The 18,994-nt window shown below is 44.0% G+C and overlaps 1 long non-coding RNA gene and 1 pseudogene across 3 annotated transcripts in view; both read left to right on the top strand.

The window, feature by feature from the left end:
- Window positions 1–18,994, top strand: part of LOC113602278 (uncharacterized) — a 282,766-nt gene that overhangs the window by 238,203 nt on the left and 25,569 nt on the right. For all 3 annotated transcript variants that reach the window (XR_008291490.1, XR_008291488.1, XR_008291489.1), the window contains one exon: window positions 13,658–13,776. This is a non-coding gene — a long non-coding RNA (uncharacterized LOC113602278). The remainder of the gene's footprint in view (window positions 1–13,657; window positions 13,777–18,994) is intronic.
- Window positions 15,090–15,798, top strand: LOC128312350 (60S ribosomal protein L29-like; annotated as a pseudogene).

Genomic DNA, 18,994 nt, shown 5'->3' with positions numbered 1-18,994 from the left:
CCTCAGGACAGGGACTGTGCCATTTTTTCCCTTTGGGTCCCGAGTCTCCTAAAAACATGTACGTTTTCAGGACGTGCGCGTAGTTCATTGATAAAGGACTGTTTAGGATTCCAGAAATTACATTCATTTATCCTACTAGATTGATGGCAAGAAAGGAATTGTTTGTCAGGGATGAGCGAGCTTGTGGGCGTGTGTGTGCGTGATGAGATATCTCCAGACCCAATGTTAGTTTTATTTTATTTACTTATTTATTTTAGGAATATTGTTCATCATGTAAGTTAGCATTATCCATTTGGTAGAAACAGGAAGCTTCCAGGCTAGAGTTGACGGATTTAGCGAATAAAAGCAAAGGACATCAGTAAACTTGAATTTCAAATAAACAACAACTAATTTTTAATATAAATATATCCTAAATATTGCATGAGACATAGGGATTCTAAGGGAGTGTTTTTTGTTTATCTGACATTCGAATTTAATGAGTGTTCTGTATTTTATCTGGCAACACTGTCTCAGGACAATTCAAGTAGAGAAGGGCAAGAGAAGAAAAAGAATAACTAAAAATTGTATTATACTTTACTATATTTTTTTAAGAAAAAAATCAAAAATTGCTTCTGCAACACATTTCTTAAAAGCAGAAATGAGGCTCCTTTTATGTGAGTGCAAAGGTAGGTGCCAAGCCGGGGTCTCAGATGGAGTGATTTTAAATCTCAGAAAGAGCTTAGCTGTTTTTGTAAAAAGGAAAGTTGGCAAGTGATTAGTGCCGATGTGGTGGCCCAGCTGCTCTTTTGTACTTTGAAAGAAACAATTAAAATGGCTGGGACATTAAACTTTAAAGAGCTGGGTCGTTCATATTCAGAAGCTAATTTTAAAAAGAGCCTGATACCTGGGAGAGGAAGGGACATTTCGGAGAGGACATGATTTCTGTCCAGCCCTTCGGCCTTCAAAACTCTACATTTTGGAAAATCATTTTAAAGAGTTCAGGGTATATATATCATAGATAAATAGATAAATACCAGGATAAGAAAGTTCTCGCTTGCTTGGGCATGAAGAAACCAGAGGCAAAATTAAGTTTTTCAACATTTTAGATGGCAAAAGGCACAATCTGAGAAGTAGAACACATTCTGGAAAAGACAGTCAGAACTAGTTTCTTTCTGCAAATTGCTGAGCCCCCCTGTGATGTGCCACGCACTGGGGCTAAGAGAAAAAAAGCCAGTGAACAAAGCAAATCCTTCCCCTGGAGGAAGCTCACATTTAAGTGGGGAGGGTGGACCTCTAAGCGAAACCAGCTCCCTATGGAGGTGAGATAGTGTGGAGCCAAGCATTCAAAGTGGGAGTTCTGTGCGGGAATATGGGCTCAGTCCCAACCCTACCAGTTGGGCCACGTCTCAGCCTTAGTTTCTACGCTTGTAAAATGGGTGGGGTGTAAAGGTGGGATTACTTCATTAGATTGCGAGGACTAACTCAATAAGCAAAGCACTTAGTATAGTACCTGCCATATAGCACATACTTTATAAATATTAGCTCTCATAGTAAGTATTGGCATACCTTTTGGAATTTATGGAAGCAAGGAGACTGTCACTCTGCCTGGTCACAGAGGTCAGGGAGGGCATGGCAGGGAGCTCCCGAGAGACCGGGTCTTAAAGGAGAGTAGGACTTTCTCAGGTAGTTGAGGGATCTCTCCATGAAACCTGGAGGGATAGGGGGTGTGTAAAGGACAGTGGGAGTCGCATGGGATGGCTGTCACATGTGGAATGACAGTGTTTGGGGCAGCAGATTATCACAGGTTTCTTGACCTTCTAGAAGAAACAGAAAACTGTGGCCAACTTTAAAGAGGGCAGACCCATAATCTGCTTTTCTTACAAAATCTTTAATGATAGGGTGAACATGGATGGAAAATGGACCACCAGGAAGGAAATGAGATGATGTAAATGGCCATTTCAATGACCTACAAGGAAGGTGAGGACTAAATTCTGTTAGTGGCCCTGCAGGTCAAAAATATAATAGTGATACAGAAGATAACTCAGGAGATGTTTATCACAAGGCCTGGGGAGCAACTGGGGGTGAGGAGTGAGGGAAAGTAGAGGCTCAGGATGACTCCCAGGCTTCTAGATTGGGTAACATGGATGAAGATCCCGTTCATTAAATGAAGCAGATTTGGAGACGAGAATAGGAAAATAGATGTGGCTAATGCATTCAATTTTTATCTACTGAACTTGGGGTGCCTATGGGACATTCAGGTGGAGATTTCTGTCCAAGAAGTCCAAAGAAATAGGGACTGGAGAGGGACATCTGTCTGGAAATAGGATGTACAGGCAGCCATTGCTATGTGCACATAGGTCAGATGGAAGATCACTGAGGGAGCCCATGAAGGAGACTGAAAAAAACAGCCTAAGAGGTGGGAGGAAACCCCTGGAGCCTGGGGTCTTAGCTTGAAAAAGAGCAGATTTCACCACACTGTGTTCCAAAGGCATCCTTTGAATTGGGTGGTGATTGGTGACCCTAGAGTGGAAGCATGGATGGGATGAAGCGTTGTTGCAGTGAGAGAGCTATATTGTATCTGAAAGCTGCAAAAGGCAACTACGTCCAACTCTGCCCAATAGAGAAGTTCAGGTGCACAGAAAGAAAACTTAACATTTGGAAAGAAACTGGACACTATTCCATTGAACCATTTGCTCTCCTCTGAGTTAAAATGTTATGCCTCTGAACTGCAGACAAGATGGTTCTATGAGCTCAAACATAACTCAAAGATAGTATATTTCATGAAGAAAATTCACACAGTTGCAGACTTTGTGAATAATCTCACCCCATAGCCAAGTGCAGATAAACTAGAAAGGATAATGAGTTGAATTTCATCTTGGAGAAAGGAGTGAACCACCATAGCACCCCCACCCCACCCTTCACTACCCCCATGATCAATGCAACAATTAGGTTTCATATTTTTTCATTAGTCAATATTTATTAAGGAACTAGTACATGTGTGGCCCTTGTGTTAAGCATTGTGGACTCTATTATGGATACATTATGGATGTGCCATGTGCCTAGCACAATATAATGCTCAGTAAATGGCTGTTGTTTAAGATATCCAACATGGTTCCAGCCTTCCAAAAGCTTACGGTCTCATTGGGGAGGGAAGACATAGACAAGGATGATAGCTTGGGACCTTTATAAGCTCTGCAGGAATATACACATAACATGAGCTTGGCACAAAAGAGGGGTTCTATCAATATTTGTTGAATGAAGACATTGCATAGATGAAAATTCATGCCCTTATCATGTGCTGGAGAATATCAGAGAATAGGAGAATGTGGCAGATGGGAGAAGCCTTTGCAGAAGAGCTGGGGCCTGATCTAGTCTTATTTTTCCCACTCACTATGTGTGTGCCCTTCAGATTGTGTGAGAGTTCTGTCTCAGGCTGCAATCATCTATATGGATCAGCGATGAGATCTATGAGGCACAGCCTCATACCCAGATGGACACTTACTTGAGCTTTTGATAGTGACCGTAACAACGATTATACTGCAGGGTTCTGCTCCATGCTGAAAAATATCCACTGTCAGACACATTTCCCCTCCTCCGCCTCCTCCCCCTCTCCCTCCTCCCCCTCCTCCTCTTCCTCCCCCTCCTCCTTCTCCTCCTCCTCCCCAAGTCTTAGATGGTGCTGGCATGGTTTTCCTGAATGGCTCACTTGTGTATTATTTGTAATAACAGACATTAAGGTTACCATAATTATCCTGTCACCTTTCGTCAGGGTTTAGGGCACAGGACGGTTCCCACTGAGGTCTCAACCACGGCTCCCGGCTGCCTGGCAAACTGGAAGGCCACTGGAGTAACTTCCCTGACCTCTAGCTGACCTGCAGAGATCAATGAACAATTAATTACTATCATCTCACTCTGGGAGAGATAGTGCACTGCCATTTCTCAATTACAACTGGAAGTGCCCCTTAGCAGACAGCTGCCTGTCCGCCAAGACAAGCCCCCTCCTGATTCTAGCCCCACCAGCACTACACACACTCACACACATGCACAGATGCACACACAGGGCCTATCTCAGGCCACATCCATTCCCCCAAGTATGCCTACCAACACCCATTGCCACACCAGTGCCCTGCACAGACCACGCTCATCTCCCAGCCACCCATGGCACCCACACCCACAATCCCATTGGAGCCTGACCCAGGTCACACCCCCAGTCTTTCTCAGTAGTACGTATTGTGTGGCGTCTATTCCAGCACTGTCTAAGGCTAGGGTGGCCCATTGCAAAGCCAGGACTCAGGAAGAATTTGTCTTTACTATACTTCCTGTGACATCTCTACCAAGAAAACCTTTGGTATTTTCCATCATCAGCTCTTCCTATGTCTTCAATGCCTCCTGTATTCTGTACTCTCCCTAGTCACCCCAACCACATAACCTAGACCTTCCCCAGCCCCTCCCATGTAACAAAATGCCTTCAGCACACCCACTCCTTTCAAGGCTTCCTTCTCCACACCCCCAATAGGTGACCAAAGCCAGACCAATGAACTCAAACAAAGATATTCATAGCTGCTGATATCTTCAGGTACCACGCTTACAGTTAACTAAGGCATTTAATCTTAAATTAAAAAGAGTGAATATAGCGGTATCTTCAGGGACTCAGGTTCAGCCTGGAGGTGGTGGCGGGGGAGCTATTTTTGGTTACAGAGGCTCAGAGAACCCTTATATCTCACTAGGTGTGTTTTTTCTACTTTAGTTTCACAATAAACTGTCTGCAATGGTTTATTTCTTTGGAAAGATCCACAGATGCATTAGCTGAGACATTTCTGATTATATGCAACAGAAATCCAGCTTGAAAAGGAGGTAAGACCTATAGCCTCACTTGATTTGGAAGTCTGAAGAACATCTAGCTCAGGCTGTAGCATGGGATCCAAGTGCTTAAACAAAGTCAGAAGGACTTCTTCTCTGATTTTCTTTCTCAGTCCTGGTTCTCGTCCCAGGCTGGACCTTTCCACAAGGGCTCCTACAAGCTCCCCAGGCTTACATTACCCACACAGTTAGCAATCTCTGCCTACAACTTAGCTGCTAGTTCTGAGAAAGAGTAAGTTCCAATGAAATTTTCAGGACTGTGTCTCTTGGTCTAACTTGAATCAGTCCCCATCCTTGAGCCAATCACTAGTCCAAAGCTTTCCCAAAGCTTGGCATAGGGAGGCCCGTGACTGTGGAGAGGACTTGGCAAGATCACAGCTTCTAGTCCCCTGTCAGAAAGTAAACCCACCCGAAATTAAGAAAGTACATAACATCCTGATCAGAATACCTGGTACATGGGAGGCATTCTCAACTATTATAGTTATTAAAGAGACACAGAAAAGAACAGTATTGGAACAAATGTTTCCAGGTCCTTTCCCCACCCCATCATGTGCTGCTCCAGCCAGAGGAAGAGTGGCTAATTTGCTCAATGAGATCAAGGAGAACCAGACAGATCCAATGGGTCATGCTTGCCAGGAGCCAGGTCCCTGCGTGGAACACAGTTATGTCTTGCTAGTTCTCACCTAAACCTCCCTGGCTTCATCTGGAACATGCTGCCCTCCTCCCCTTCCTGCCCAAATCCTCCCTTGAGGGAGGATGCCTCTCTTTCAGGTGACTGTGGCTGGGGGTAAGTTCAGACTGGGGAGCCAAGTGGAAGATCCTGCTGTCCAGTTACAGCAGGAAGCCCTATGCTTCCAATAATATAATCAACTCTTAGATCCTAGTTACCTGCTTAATTAATTAGAACAAAGACTTCCTCCTTCAAGTGCAATAGCAATTCGCCTCCTCCTCTTCGTCCTCCTCTTCCTCCTCCTTCTTCTCCTTCTTCTTCTTATATCATCATCATCATCATCCTTACATAGGCCCTGTCCCCACACTAGGAGTGGTAGGGGCCAACAGTAACTGTGGTCTCTCACTTTTCCTCCCGAGGAAAGAATCCCCAGCCCTGAATGTCTCTTTACTGAGAATGGAGACTCGTTCTCGGCAGAAAACACAAAAATAATTGGAAAGCCCTGCCTCCATCTTGCAGAAGCAGACCAGTCCCTTGGGCTCGGGCACTAAATCATACCTCAAGCCCGTATATCTGCCCAGGGAAGAAAGAAAGCAATTGAAACCCAGTATTTAAAGGCGGTCTCAGATTTATTCCCCTTCTCGACAGCCTACAAAATGTTGGCTTTCTCTGAACGATAAAACAGGATCTGCTGTCCAGGAATTGGCCCTGAGAAAGTTCATTGCTCATCCTCATGTGACCTTCCCAAGAAACAAAACTGCAGGCCCAAACTCTTAGTTTTAAAAGTCTTCTCTTTCTACCCATTTGCAAAGCAAGTATTATCCTTCCAGCATCCCAAGATGCTTCATTTTTTGTGCATTTTAATGGAGAAAAATCTCAGCTGCTACCTTTGTTTAACCAATGCCCCATCTTCTTTACTGGATCTCCAATTTAACATGGTTCAGAAAGGAATTTTATGGGCAAATATTTTGGCTTGTTTCCATTCAGAAAGCTTCCCTGTTGATTGGACATTGATGAACGGAAATCCAAAGTCCCCAGCCAATTCCCTCACCCCCAACCTGACTTCAGAGGTTTGCTGGCTCCATGTCAAACTGATTACTGATGACAGGCAATTAGCCATCACGCCTTGTTTATAGGCTGGTGAGCCCATCCACCCTGCAGGGCCAGACACAAGTCTGCCCCTTCTCTTCCCCACTGGATATCTCCTTTGTCATTTGGGTCTCAGCCTAGATGTTCCTTGGTGCTGGCAATTTCTTTGAGACCTCGTTCTGCGCAGGCTCAGAGAACCCTGCAGTGTTCTCCAGTAGGGCCTGCATTAAGTTTCCTAGTGCTGCATGGCTGGGTAGCTTAAACAACAGGAATTTACTGTCTCAAAGTTCTGGAAGCCAGAAGTCTGAAATCTGGGTGTTGGCAGGGAAGAGTCCTTCTGAGGGCTGTTCCTGGCTTCTCCCCTTGGCTTGTGGATGGCCATCTTTTTGTGCCTTGACATCATCTTCTGTTCCTCTGTGTCCAAATCTCCCCTCTCATAAGGAAACAGACGAGTTAGATCAGGCACCACCCTAAAGGACACGTTAGCTTGATTACCTCTGTGAAGACTTTCTCCTGATAAAGTCACGTTTCCGAGGTATGGGGAGTTAGGACTTTGACATATGAATTTGAAGGGGACACAATTCAACCCATAACAGGGCTCTATCACTTTATACCAATCATACGATATTAACTGGCCCCATTTGTCTTCCACCCCCCTCACTGAGGGCAGGGACAGTGTCTGATTCTCCCCTCCATTCCGGTGCCTGTCATAGGCTAGGTAGTCAATTCTGTCCATGACTTCACACGCCTCACCCCCTGCTCCTCCTTTTCTTCATTTTCGTAATGTCCCTTGCTACTGACAGCACAAGCCCCGGTGGCCACAGGGATTCCTAAACTTCCCAGAACTGGAGTAGGTTGGAGTGGTGTTCAGAGCCTGCCTGCTGGTTGTGGCGCTGCTTTAATGACCTAGACACATCCTTCCCATCTGCCTCACCCTCCAGGGAGCCACCACCACTGGGAATGCATGTCCCTCCTTGGCAGAACATGCATCAAGCTAATTCTCCAGCTCCATTTCTGCATCTAACCGGTGGTTCCAGGAACCCAGCCATGCACTCTAATGGGGCCTTGTCATTAGAGGCTTGGCAAATGTTCACACTCTGGGGCTCCCCAAAGCCCAGGAGAGCTGGCCAAGGAACTGAGAGGCACCAAGGCCATTTTCAAAAGCAAAGGGCAGCAGGCTCATAGTCGGACATTTTTTAAAACCTGCATTTATTTAGTAAATAATGTATGTTAATGCAACATACGCTATATTATGCAATAATTATGGGAACAATCTGATCCTGTTATCCCAGATTTCACTGGTCCTTCGCAGCTGCTCAACAGGAATCCCACAGCCTCCTCCAGCAGGGCATTCTCCTTGGGTCTGTGAAAGGGCTGCAAATGTTGGAGGTCAGCCCCTCCACCCCACAATGCTGTCACTTGCTCAGCTGCCTGTCCTCCTCACCATTCCTTCCTTCTCACGCCAAACCACCCACATGCCGCCATCTTCCAGAGATGCCCTTCACACCTGCAAGATTTCCCTGACCTTATCGGCCTATAGTCATCTCCAGACTTGTCAAACCACCTCATTCCATTGCCATTCTGGCCCTAATTGACATATGAGAGACCATTGCAACTCATCTGTTTCCCAGGCCAATCTCCAAAGTAGATCACAGAGTCACAGAGGCCCCGCTCTCTGCCCTTTCCCTCCAGGGCACCAGGACAGTGCTAGCTACTGAGTCAGAATTATTCCAACTTCAGTTGACTAAAGTCTACTGTTAGATCATATGTGTGTTTGCTGGGCCTGGGGGCAGGGGTGGGGGTGTGTGATGCAGGGAGAAGGTGATTTACTGCAAAGGGAACTTTCTCAGGTGATGGAAATGTTCCAGTTCTTGACTGAGGTGATGGTCATTTGGATATATACACTTTTCTATACCCACCAAACTGTACGATTACAATCTGTATTTTATTGCCTGTAAATTTTACCTCAAAAAAGTTTATTTGAGAACAACAACAAAAACTAATGTCAACATTACAGCACATAGAACCAGGTTTCCTTCATGGTTTGGCAACTTTGAGGCTCTAATCACATCCTCTAGATATCTGTCCTAATAACCAATTATTGTGACATAGCTGGGCCATGATACTTGTTAGAATATGGATTTGTAGATATAGCACATTAGTATCAATTCGAGAGAATGCTTTGGAGGCTGTACTATCAGGAAAATTTTGTCTTCACAACAGATCATGAAGATTCACGTAAGTTGAAAGGCACTCAAAGCCAGTGCCAGGAGCCTGGCTCCATGACTGACAAGGTTTGGGGTCTTGGCAGCATGCTTACCCTCTCCAGTTCTTTCTTTTAGCTATAAAGAGAGTCTTCAAATTGCCTAATCTGTGACATACCTTTTAACTCTACAATTCACTAGCTAAGCTGCACTATTCCTTTGTAATTACAAAGACACTAAATTGCTGGAAATCTGGGTCCTGGGGGCACCCTTCATAACCCTTTCATCCCTTGGAATGGCCATCCCTTCCATGGGCTCACTCCTGCCTCCTGACCTTAGCTGAGCTCTTTTTCCATCTCTTAGCTTCCCCTGCATTCTTTTCTAGTCAAGACTCTTTCCCACCTGCTTCCCTATTATTCCAGCAACTCAGAGATAGGAAGTCCTTTGTAGGGAATGTAGAACCACCAGCTTTTCAAGTGAACTACCTTCTTTACAGCAAGAACTCATGTTTACTGGGCATATACCAATACTGAGGGCTTTATGGGATTCATATCATTTAGTCCCCACAAATTACTCTGAGGTAAGTTTTATCCTCATTCTCATTTTGCAGTTAAAGAAACTGAGCCATAAAAAAGTTAAAACTACAGTATGATTCCAACTATGTGGCATCCTGGAAAAGGCAAAACCATGGACATGGTATGAAGACCAATGGTTGCTAGCGGTGGTGAGGAGGAAGGAGGGAAAGAATAGGGGGAGCACAGATGACTTTTAGGACTGTGAAAATACTCTGTATAATATGATAATGATGAATTTCCATAGAATGAGTATCACCCAAGAGTAAATCCTGTGGTAAACTATAGACCTTGGATGATTATGATGTGTCAAATTATGCTGTGTCAAAAGGGTCATCAGTTGTGATAAATGTACCGCTCTCATGTGGGATATTGATATGGGGGAGGTTATGCATGTTGGGGGCAGGAGGTATGTGGGAAATCTCTGTACCTTCCTCTCAATTTTGCCGTGAACCTAAAACTTCTGTAAAAATAAAGTCTAAGTTTTTAAAAAGTTAAAGGGACTTATCCAAGCTTACTCATGTCCTGTATGGTGCAGCAGGGGTGTGAACTAAGGCACTCAGAACCTGTGTACTTGACCATGATGCTATTCTGCTTCCCTAAAACTCAAGATACTACAGGAAGTTTGCTAATGCTATGTTGTCCTTTCTTTCTTTCTCTCTTTCTTTCTCTTTCTTTCTTTCTTCCTTTTTTTAATGTTTATGTATTCTGAGCAGGGAAGGGGCAGAGAGAGAGGGAGAGAGAAGAGGAAAGAAAGAATACAGAGAAAATCCCAAGTAGGCTCTGCACTGCCAGCACAGAGCCCGATGTGGGGCTTGAACCCACAAACCATGAGATCATGATCTGAGTCGAAATCAAGAGTCAGATGTCCAACAGATTGAGCCACACAGGCACCCCTCCTTTCTTTATTAAGAAGAAATACCCAAGAGTGCACTGTATACACTGTATGTTAGCTAACTTGACAATACATTATATTTTTTTAAAAAAGAAGAAATGCAACTTAATATGACAACCAAGAAAGAAACACTTCTAATACAAAATTGGTGGTAGGATGATCCCAACTCTTTTTTGGATGACTTTGCCTGAAGTCTTATGATTGTTAGGAAGTCAACTCTAGAGAACAGTTAATATTGAAATTGGAATTGTTGAAGAGGAAAAGTGAGTGGTGATCAAGGCAGAACCCCCCCACACCTCAATGTAATCCCCACAAACATCAGAGCCATAGAAACTTCCTAGGTAAACTTAGGCAAACTTAGATTAGCCCTAATTTGAAACAACTGCAGACAGACATTTCTTAAATTATGTCTTTTTGAGCGTAGTGTTTGGGGAGACATTAATATGCATTCTATGAAGGAGAATTCAAGTTCAAATGAGTTTAAGAAATACTGAGTGAAATCCAAACACATCTACTTACTAAAGTGCTTTCCAGAGTTTTTATGTCAAGTGAATTATGAATCTCCAAAATGTAGTTTGCCATGTTTCTATTGACCATGAGAGGTTGATGTTGGTAGCAGTGGTGGTATGTATGCATCGTGGGGGAGAAGGAGGGATTAGGTGGTGGTTTTTGCCGAATGTTTGTTAACATCTTGAGGAAAACCACAAAACATGGTTTGGAGAAAATACTGCTGCAGTGGGTTAAAGATAGGCTGAAAACGCAGATAAATTAATATGATGGCCACCTTCCACAATGGCTACCAATGATTCTTACCTCTTGGTATTAACAATTTTCTATAGTTCCTGCCCACACATGTGGACCTGTATAAGCAATAGGATTTTGCAGAAATGATGGAATGTGACCCCTGAAGCTAGGTCATAAAAGATATCTAGTTTTTGCCTTGTTTTCTCGAGGGTCATTGACTCTGGGGAAAGCTGGCTGCCATGTCATGGAGAACTTGAACAGCCCTATGGGGGACGTCCAGGTGGTGAAGAACTGAGGTGCCTCACCCACAGCTGGTACTGACTTGCCACTCATGAGAACGCACCATTTTGGAAGCAGATCCTCCAGCACCAGTCAAGCCTTCAGATGACTGTAATGCCAGCTGTCATCTGACCTCATGAGAGACTCTAAGCCAGAACCACCCTTCTAAGCCATGTCAGAACTCCTGACCCAAAGTAACTCTGTGAAATAATAAATGTTAATTGTTGTTTTAAGCCATTAAGTTTGAGAGTCTTTTGTTATGCAGCAGAAGAAAACAAATACAGTTAAGCAGGATTTCCATGATGTTGTAATATGATGAGCCTTTGGGAAATACTTCACACCTTTTAGAAAGGAAGAGCAATGATATTCTGGCTGTTACTTCCCTATCAATTATTGGGACAAAATTCTGGAAGACCTAGAATAACCCTTTTCCCAATCCTTTAGGCTCTGTCTTGTCACTCAGCAGAACAAAACAAACAACAAAAAACTTTCACTTTGGGATGTTTTCCTCAACTAACTGGAAAACCAGTGGTGACCTATACTAATATATGGCTTCCATAATTTCCTTTTCACCCACTGGTGATATAGGTACACTTTTCCCTTTACCTAATGTAAAAAGTTAGTTAGTATTACATTAGTTTGGATTTATAATGAGAACAGGATGATGTGACCTGTGATCTGTCTAGGACTAAACCTCTGGCTGCAAGGACTACCAGATCACGTGGACAGAAGCTCTGGTTTTACCTAAGGGTTGGAGAAGGTAACCGTAATGCCCAGAGCATCAAGTGGCCCATCTGTCAGCTTTCAGCCCATTTCCTGAGAGTCAATGAAATGACTGTTAAAATCCCACAAAGAAGGAAATCTCGTAATCTCAGCAAGAAATGCTATTACATTAGTATTTTAATGTTTGCTTTACTGCCATAAGTTCTGGCTGTATATTGAGAGAAAATTTGAGTTAACACCTCGAAGAGAAGGATGTATGATATAAAATAAGATATTTAAAGATGCAACACTAAATAATATTAATAACATGATGATGTTTGGTTTGAATTTTCTTGAAAAAAAAAAGGGATGAATAGATAAATTTGATCACAAACTGCCAAGATGAATAAGGGAGGCTACATTTCCCTGAGCCTTGGAACAAGGATAATACAATATTGCTTTTACAGAGCCCTTTTCTTGGAAGAAGAGCTCATAAAACTTTATCATACATATATTTGCTCTGCTAATGTAATCATTTAATCTCCCTCCTGCTTTTGTGAAGGCATCTTTACTACCACGCAGCAGGAACCCCAGACTAATTGTGTTTACAGAGAATGTCAAACCATCGTCTGGAAAGGCCTGATTTTCTGAGGGAATTCAACAATGAAAAACACCACATGATTTTTCTCTTTATCAAAAAACATTCTCAGGGTTTAATACAATTGTAACTGGTGTCCCTATGAAGCAATGACCATGTTGTGTTGATTAACCTTATCTGTAGTCTTCTCATTCATTCTCTTGGTCACACAGGCTGCCGTGGGAGAGTAAATACTGCCCCAGACCTTACCTTTTCACCTCTTCCTAATCTTCCTTCAGGGGCACCTAGCAACTGTCCTGTTCTAAGAACCCAGGTAAAAAGGGGAGGGGTGTGAACTCAGACAAAGCAGTCAGTTTTTTGACCAATATCAACCAAAAAGATGGAAGCGGGAAAACTTCATTCTGGGATCTTCCTCAAAGAACTTAAGCTGGCTTTTCAGGGTGCTGGACACAGCCTACCGGGGATGACACAATATCAAGGAAAAGTGTGATGCCCCCCATTTTATTCTTCCATTCTGCCCAGAGAAATGAGAACCAAGCACCCCCGTCTTCAGACAGAGTGCTGGGCTTGCAAAAGGGGAAGAGGCATATGGGCAAGACATCTTGCAGCTGTGGGGCAAGGACATCTGGCATTGTCTGGGCATTCACACACAGAGACCAGCTTTGGGGTGTACACTCCCAATCCCATTTGACTTTCTCACATGAGATGCCTTTCAGTTGGTATTGAGACTTTATCCTTTTAAAAGTTAATGAAAAGAGAGAAGAAATACAATTAGTATCAGTTTAGGGGCCAAGAGAGCATTTCCAAAGCCAATGCTCAAATGTCTCCAGTAATTATTGTCTAGTTCTCTCTCCTGATAGAACTGGTTATAGCTCTCGATCTGATTGGAATTCCATGGCCATGCCTTTCCCCCTCACGTCTTGATGGAATCCCAAAGGGTTCAGTATGTGGTTACTTGAATGGATGGATGAATGAATAAACAATTTTTCACATGCAATATATCATTTCATCCTCTGAACAATCTGTTGAGATATGAAAGTCAGGTATTTCTCTTCTTTTAAACAGATGTGCAAACCGAGGTGCAAAGGGACCTAATGATGTCTCAAGGTTACCTGGAAAATGAGTAACACTGATTGAGAACTCACAATGCTCTTTCTTCCCTGGAAGGAAAGATGAGAAACAAGGTAAGTGACCAATCTATAAACTATGTCTTTATTGTGTATGATTTTAGTAGAGTCATTTAATTAGCAAGTAGTTAGCCCTGCTTCCTTAGCTTGCGTGGCCTCCTCCCCTGCCCTTTCTGTTCCTCCAACACATTCCCAGTGTTCCCAGGCTTTCACAGTCCAACAGAACCAGTTTTTTCCATGGCTACATGAAACCCACCTACATGAAACCCACCAGTGGAAGTTAACCTCTCCCCCCCCAGCCCAGGACAACTTCCCTAATGCTGTGCATGCTTTTTCATCCTGCCTCATCTTCTCAACTGGATGGTCAGCCCCATTCCTGGGTCCATTGCAGTACTCATGGCCCCAGCCTTGTCTCTATGGTCGTTCCCACCACCACTCAGAAAAGCCTAGCTGGAGGAGATATTTGTATCAATTATGTCGGATCAAAAACAAGACCACCCCAAAGGTTGCTCCTGTCCCTGTGATACATGGAGGGATCAGGAAATCAGGTAATGTGGGAGAATGATTAAAGTGTAGATAATCCACCTTGGGTTTTACTAGTTCTGGACACTGTGTTATTACTTCTTTGGCTGGTTCCTTCCTCCCCCCATCCCTCCAGGCACAGGGTAACTACATAGCAATGGAATTGATTTTTTTTTCATTCATTTAAATGAAAGACTTTCCTTCAAAGTACTTTCTTATTCTAATGACATCCTCGTTATTCAAAATGTATTGATATCTCTTCTGGCATATTTTTTCATTGCTGTTGAATATTCTTTTGTATAATTCTTAATGGTGGCAATTTTTCATCACTTAGGGTGGGTTTGGCCCTGGCTATTTGGCCAGATAACAATAACAATGTAAATGTATGGAGTGTTTTAAAGGTTTGGAAAACTATGACATCCTTGATGTTAATAGTCAAAATTAAGATTGCCAACTAAAGGAGGTGGTAAGTATTGTTTGGGTGGAAAATTTGACATGATAACAAAGGAAAGAGACTTCTTGTGCAGTTCCAGGATGGCCCAAAATCAAGTCCTTGCACCTAGTTTTAGACGAGATTTGGGCAATGGTGGTCTCATTGGTCTGCTAAGGTGATTGTTTTGAAGGAATTGATTCAGATGCATTCATTCCAATGTGCTAGTTATTAAAAATCACAGCCATTGTGTTAGGGGCTTTCAACAAACAGTCACAAAGTACCGATGAAGTGTTAGGTACCAGAGTCATAAAAGCAGGTACAGGGCTCCAATGTCTGGATTTGCAATCTAACTGGGGGCAAATGCAGTACTGTAACAGGTGCAGGAATAGAGGTATATGGGGCCAAATGACCCAAAGGAAGGAGCTGTCACATCTTTGGAGGTTAATGGGGCAGAAGGGTATCAGGAAAAACTTCACAGAATTAGCACCAACCCTCACAACGACCCCCAAGGTTAAATATCAGTATCCCCATTGTGCAGATCAGAGAAGTTACAAGGCTAGACAAGTTCACACAGCTATGAAGAGTGAGAATACCAAAGATATTTTCCCTCTGCTTGGTTCATTGGACCTAATTGCACTCAGGTACTAAATCCCAGGGTTTGGGGGAGCTGCAGGTTTCAGTGTAGACATGGCCAAGTCCAAGAAGCACACCGCACACAACCATTCACAAAAGATGGCATAGAAATAGCATCAAGAAACCCTGGTCACAAAGATATGACTCTCTTAATGGGGTAGACCCCCTGAAGAGCATGTGCTTTGCCAAGAAGCACAACAAGAAGGGCCTGAAGAAGATGCAGGCCAACAACACCAAGGCCTTCAGTGCACCAGGCTATCAAGGCCCTCATCAAGCTGAAGGAGGTCAAGCCCAAGATCTCAAAGGGTGGCAGCCACAAGCTCAGTCAACTTGCCTACATCACTCGAGGCTTTGTCTGGCAATGTGAGGATGGAAGTACAGGTGTGACTCCTGGGGCTGGTGTCCTCCTGTGCTATTTGTACAAATAAACCTGTGGCAGGATCTGTCAAACAAAACAAAACAAAACAAAACAAAACAAAACAAGGGTTTGGTTCTGGTTCTCCCTGAAACCCAACACGATGCTCTTCCCCCCAAGAATGCCGCCTTCCTCTTCTTGAATGATCAGCTTTGTTTTGTTTTAACTCTATAGGAATGCTTTAACTGAAACAACGCACCTAGGACAGTCCCTGGCCCAGCAACCAGAGGGAACTTGGCAGGGACTCTGCGTGTTAGTCCCTGTGAGGCCTTGGGAGATCACTTCACCTTCTAGGTTCCTGTTTTCTCACCTAGAAGAAAGGGTGTGGTATAGGGACTAAACTCAGGTGAGGGGTCACAACCTGAGTGCGTCTGGATGTACCATAAGTAAGCATAGGGTAGGGATTTTGGCCTCTGGAAGTGCAATGAACAGTTGCTTCTCAGTTGTTCCCATGGAGGAATGGGGCCAGAGCTTCCAGTTTTTCAAGAAAATCTCTCAAACTTTATTTTTATTTGAAATCTCCTCATTTTTAAGTATCGACAACAAATTCAACTTAAAACAAACAAAGAAACAAAAACACCATGCAGGTCAAACAAAGTTGTGTCCATCACGGGGACCCATCTGGCCACCAGTGTGCAACATCTGGATTCCATGACATTTGAAGCGTCTTCTAGCTGTAGAATTTGGCAATTAAGTGGAAGTTGCGTGTTTCTTCCTTGTAAAGTGGCAGATACAATAGGAAGAATAAAACCTAGGTGTCTTCTGTCTTTGAGATAATGCTGGTGAAGGCTGAGCCTTATCACAGGTGACAGACATCCTCTAGCTGATGGATTTTTCTCTATCTTTGCAAAAAGCCTGTAGCCAAGCTCCTCCTTTCATGTTTAACATGGCCACCCCACCTCAGGCTCCCATCGGGCTGAAGGCGACCATGTCAGCTGATGACCTTTGTCATCCCCTAGTGCCTTCAGGTATGTAAATGGGGAGATTTACCTTCCAAACTGGGCAGATAAGATATACTGTCACAAAGCAGATATGTGCAGTAAAGTCTCAGTTATAGAGGAAGGTGATGTTCTGGAAATATTTTGTAAAAAAAAAAAAATGTAAGTATGAGAAGGGTCATCAGATAATATCAGCTTTTACAGATTGGGGCTGCTCAGAAAGGAGTCTATAAAACACTCTTTACAGAGACTCAAAGGAGTATTGATTTTTTAGGAGCAGAAGGGGTCAAAATTACATCCCTTGCACAACGGCTGCCTCTGCTCCTCCATCCGGACCTTTTAAACAAAGAACAAAGTCAGGAAAAGGCAGAGGGATAGAGCTAGAAAGAGGGACAAAGAGGAAGGCATTGTCTGGTCCCTAAAAACCTTCCCCAGGCCACAGCACTGAGGCAGGGTGAGTCTCTTCAGGAAAACCGGAGCCTGGTTTCATGTTGTGACTGCTGCAGTTGACAGCCACCTCTGGGGACAATGCTTTGTGTCTGTAGAAAGACAGTGGGAAAGGTCACAGCAGGGCAGGCAGTGGTCTGATGAGACTGGCAGCCAAAGATTTCTCAGGTTGGTTCACCTGCTCCTGCAAGTACATAAAATACCCAGAAGTCACCAGACATGTTCATCCTCTGTCAGCATCATGATGAAATTGGCATTGTAGGATCCTGATGGCCTTTATGATTGGAATATGTATGCCTTTTGATCCAGAAGGATAGGCACATAGAAGGGAGAAAAGGGTCATTCTGTCGTGCCATTGCAAAAGGTGATCCAGCACCAGTGTTCACAGTGTTGGCCTGTGAGAGGCCCCTGGCCTGAGGGGCAGGAGAAGACTTCTTTAGGAAGGAAGCAGGATTTATAAAGCAGAAGAAGACCTTTTTTCCTCGGGGTCGCAGCCAGGAAGATATTAGCATGAGTGGTTAAACAAAGAAGACTGGGGTTAGCAACAAAACTGGAGAAGCATGATACCTTAATTCTTGCTACTCACTGGAAATGAGGAGATTCTATTCTTAGCACTTTCTCCCTTCCAGGTCTGACCAGTTGATAATGAGACCCAATCTGCCTAGAAAAGGATCAAAATATTAGCCTCTTCACCAAAAGTGTGAGGCTGGTTGGGAGAGCCCTGAAGGGCTTCCTTCCTGCCTCCCAAATTGGAAGTGACATTCCCAGAACTGGGTCAAGACCCTGGGAAAGTGGAAGAGGAAACATGCTGTAGTTGCGGGTTTAGGGAAGCCAAGAAAAATGGGTTGCATTTCACTGGGGTGATCTTGCTCCTGGAAGATGTGGCTGGACAGATATCAGGCTCCAACTGATCCCATCAACAAGTTCTGAAGAGGTAGAGATGAGACCAAAAGAGTTCCCTCTAATACTGCTCCACAACATGAAAACTTGAGGGAGAAGAAGATAAATGTTTCACCACCCTTCACATGCATGCTATGGAGCAGAGCTGGGCCCCTGCACAGGTCAGGGCCAACTCAAAAGGCACTGAGCTATAAAGTTAGATACCAGCTGAAAACAAAGCAGGTTCAGTAGGCCAGTCACTCATGCTGCCTACTGACAAGTGAAGTTAACCAACATGACCCTGACAAGCAAAGGGAGCCATGAGAATTTAGGTCTCAGGTGCTAGAAAAGAAACCCAGGAGAGGAAAGATACAAAAGACAAGCGGAAGGGATGGCTGCAGTGGCGCAAAAACCTTCAGCCCTAGCAGAGGTTTCTTTTGAAAGCCCACAGTTTGACCCTTACAAGTGTCTTGGTGGTTCTTTTTCCAAAGACTGAGTCTCCAAGCTGCATATCTGGACACGGACCAGGGTGTAGATATGAGGGAGCCCAGAAGTGAAAGACCAGCCTGCGGTGGCCAATGACCAGGGAAGCTGTAAGCATAGAAAGACACGAGCAACAAGGAAGGAGGTAGGAAGATGCATGGGGATCACAGACTGTGGGAAGAATGGGTTGGGACCAGGTGAGAAACCTCTAGAACTGAGAATAGTGAGTTCATGTGGTGGCTGTAGGGGAAAAATTCTCACCTGGATAACAACTTCCCACACACTGAGCTTCTAAGAATTTCCAGCTAAGAAATAGACTGGACATCAGGGTGAGGTCTTTGGGGCTTGAAGTAGACAAGATCTGACCAAGATGGCAGCCTGGAAGTGCCGAGTACCAAGGAAATGCTCTGGCTTGGGTGGCCTGGAGGCAGATGAGACCTCACATTAAGGAGCCAGTGTCCCTCCATTCCCATTGTCTAATTTTCTGAGTGTGCAGATTCACCTCAGTCTGAACATTAAGGAACA

The sequence above is a fragment of the Acinonyx jubatus genome, chromosome D3 (assembly GCF_027475565.1).
Source record: "Acinonyx jubatus isolate Ajub_Pintada_27869175 chromosome D3, VMU_Ajub_asm_v1.0, whole genome shotgun sequence".
In the NCBI taxonomy this organism is placed as follows: Eukaryota; Metazoa; Chordata; class Mammalia; order Carnivora; family Felidae; genus Acinonyx; species Acinonyx jubatus.
The sequence above is the reverse complement of the archived record's forward strand: the minus strand, read 5'-3'. Positions and strand labels throughout refer to the sequence as shown.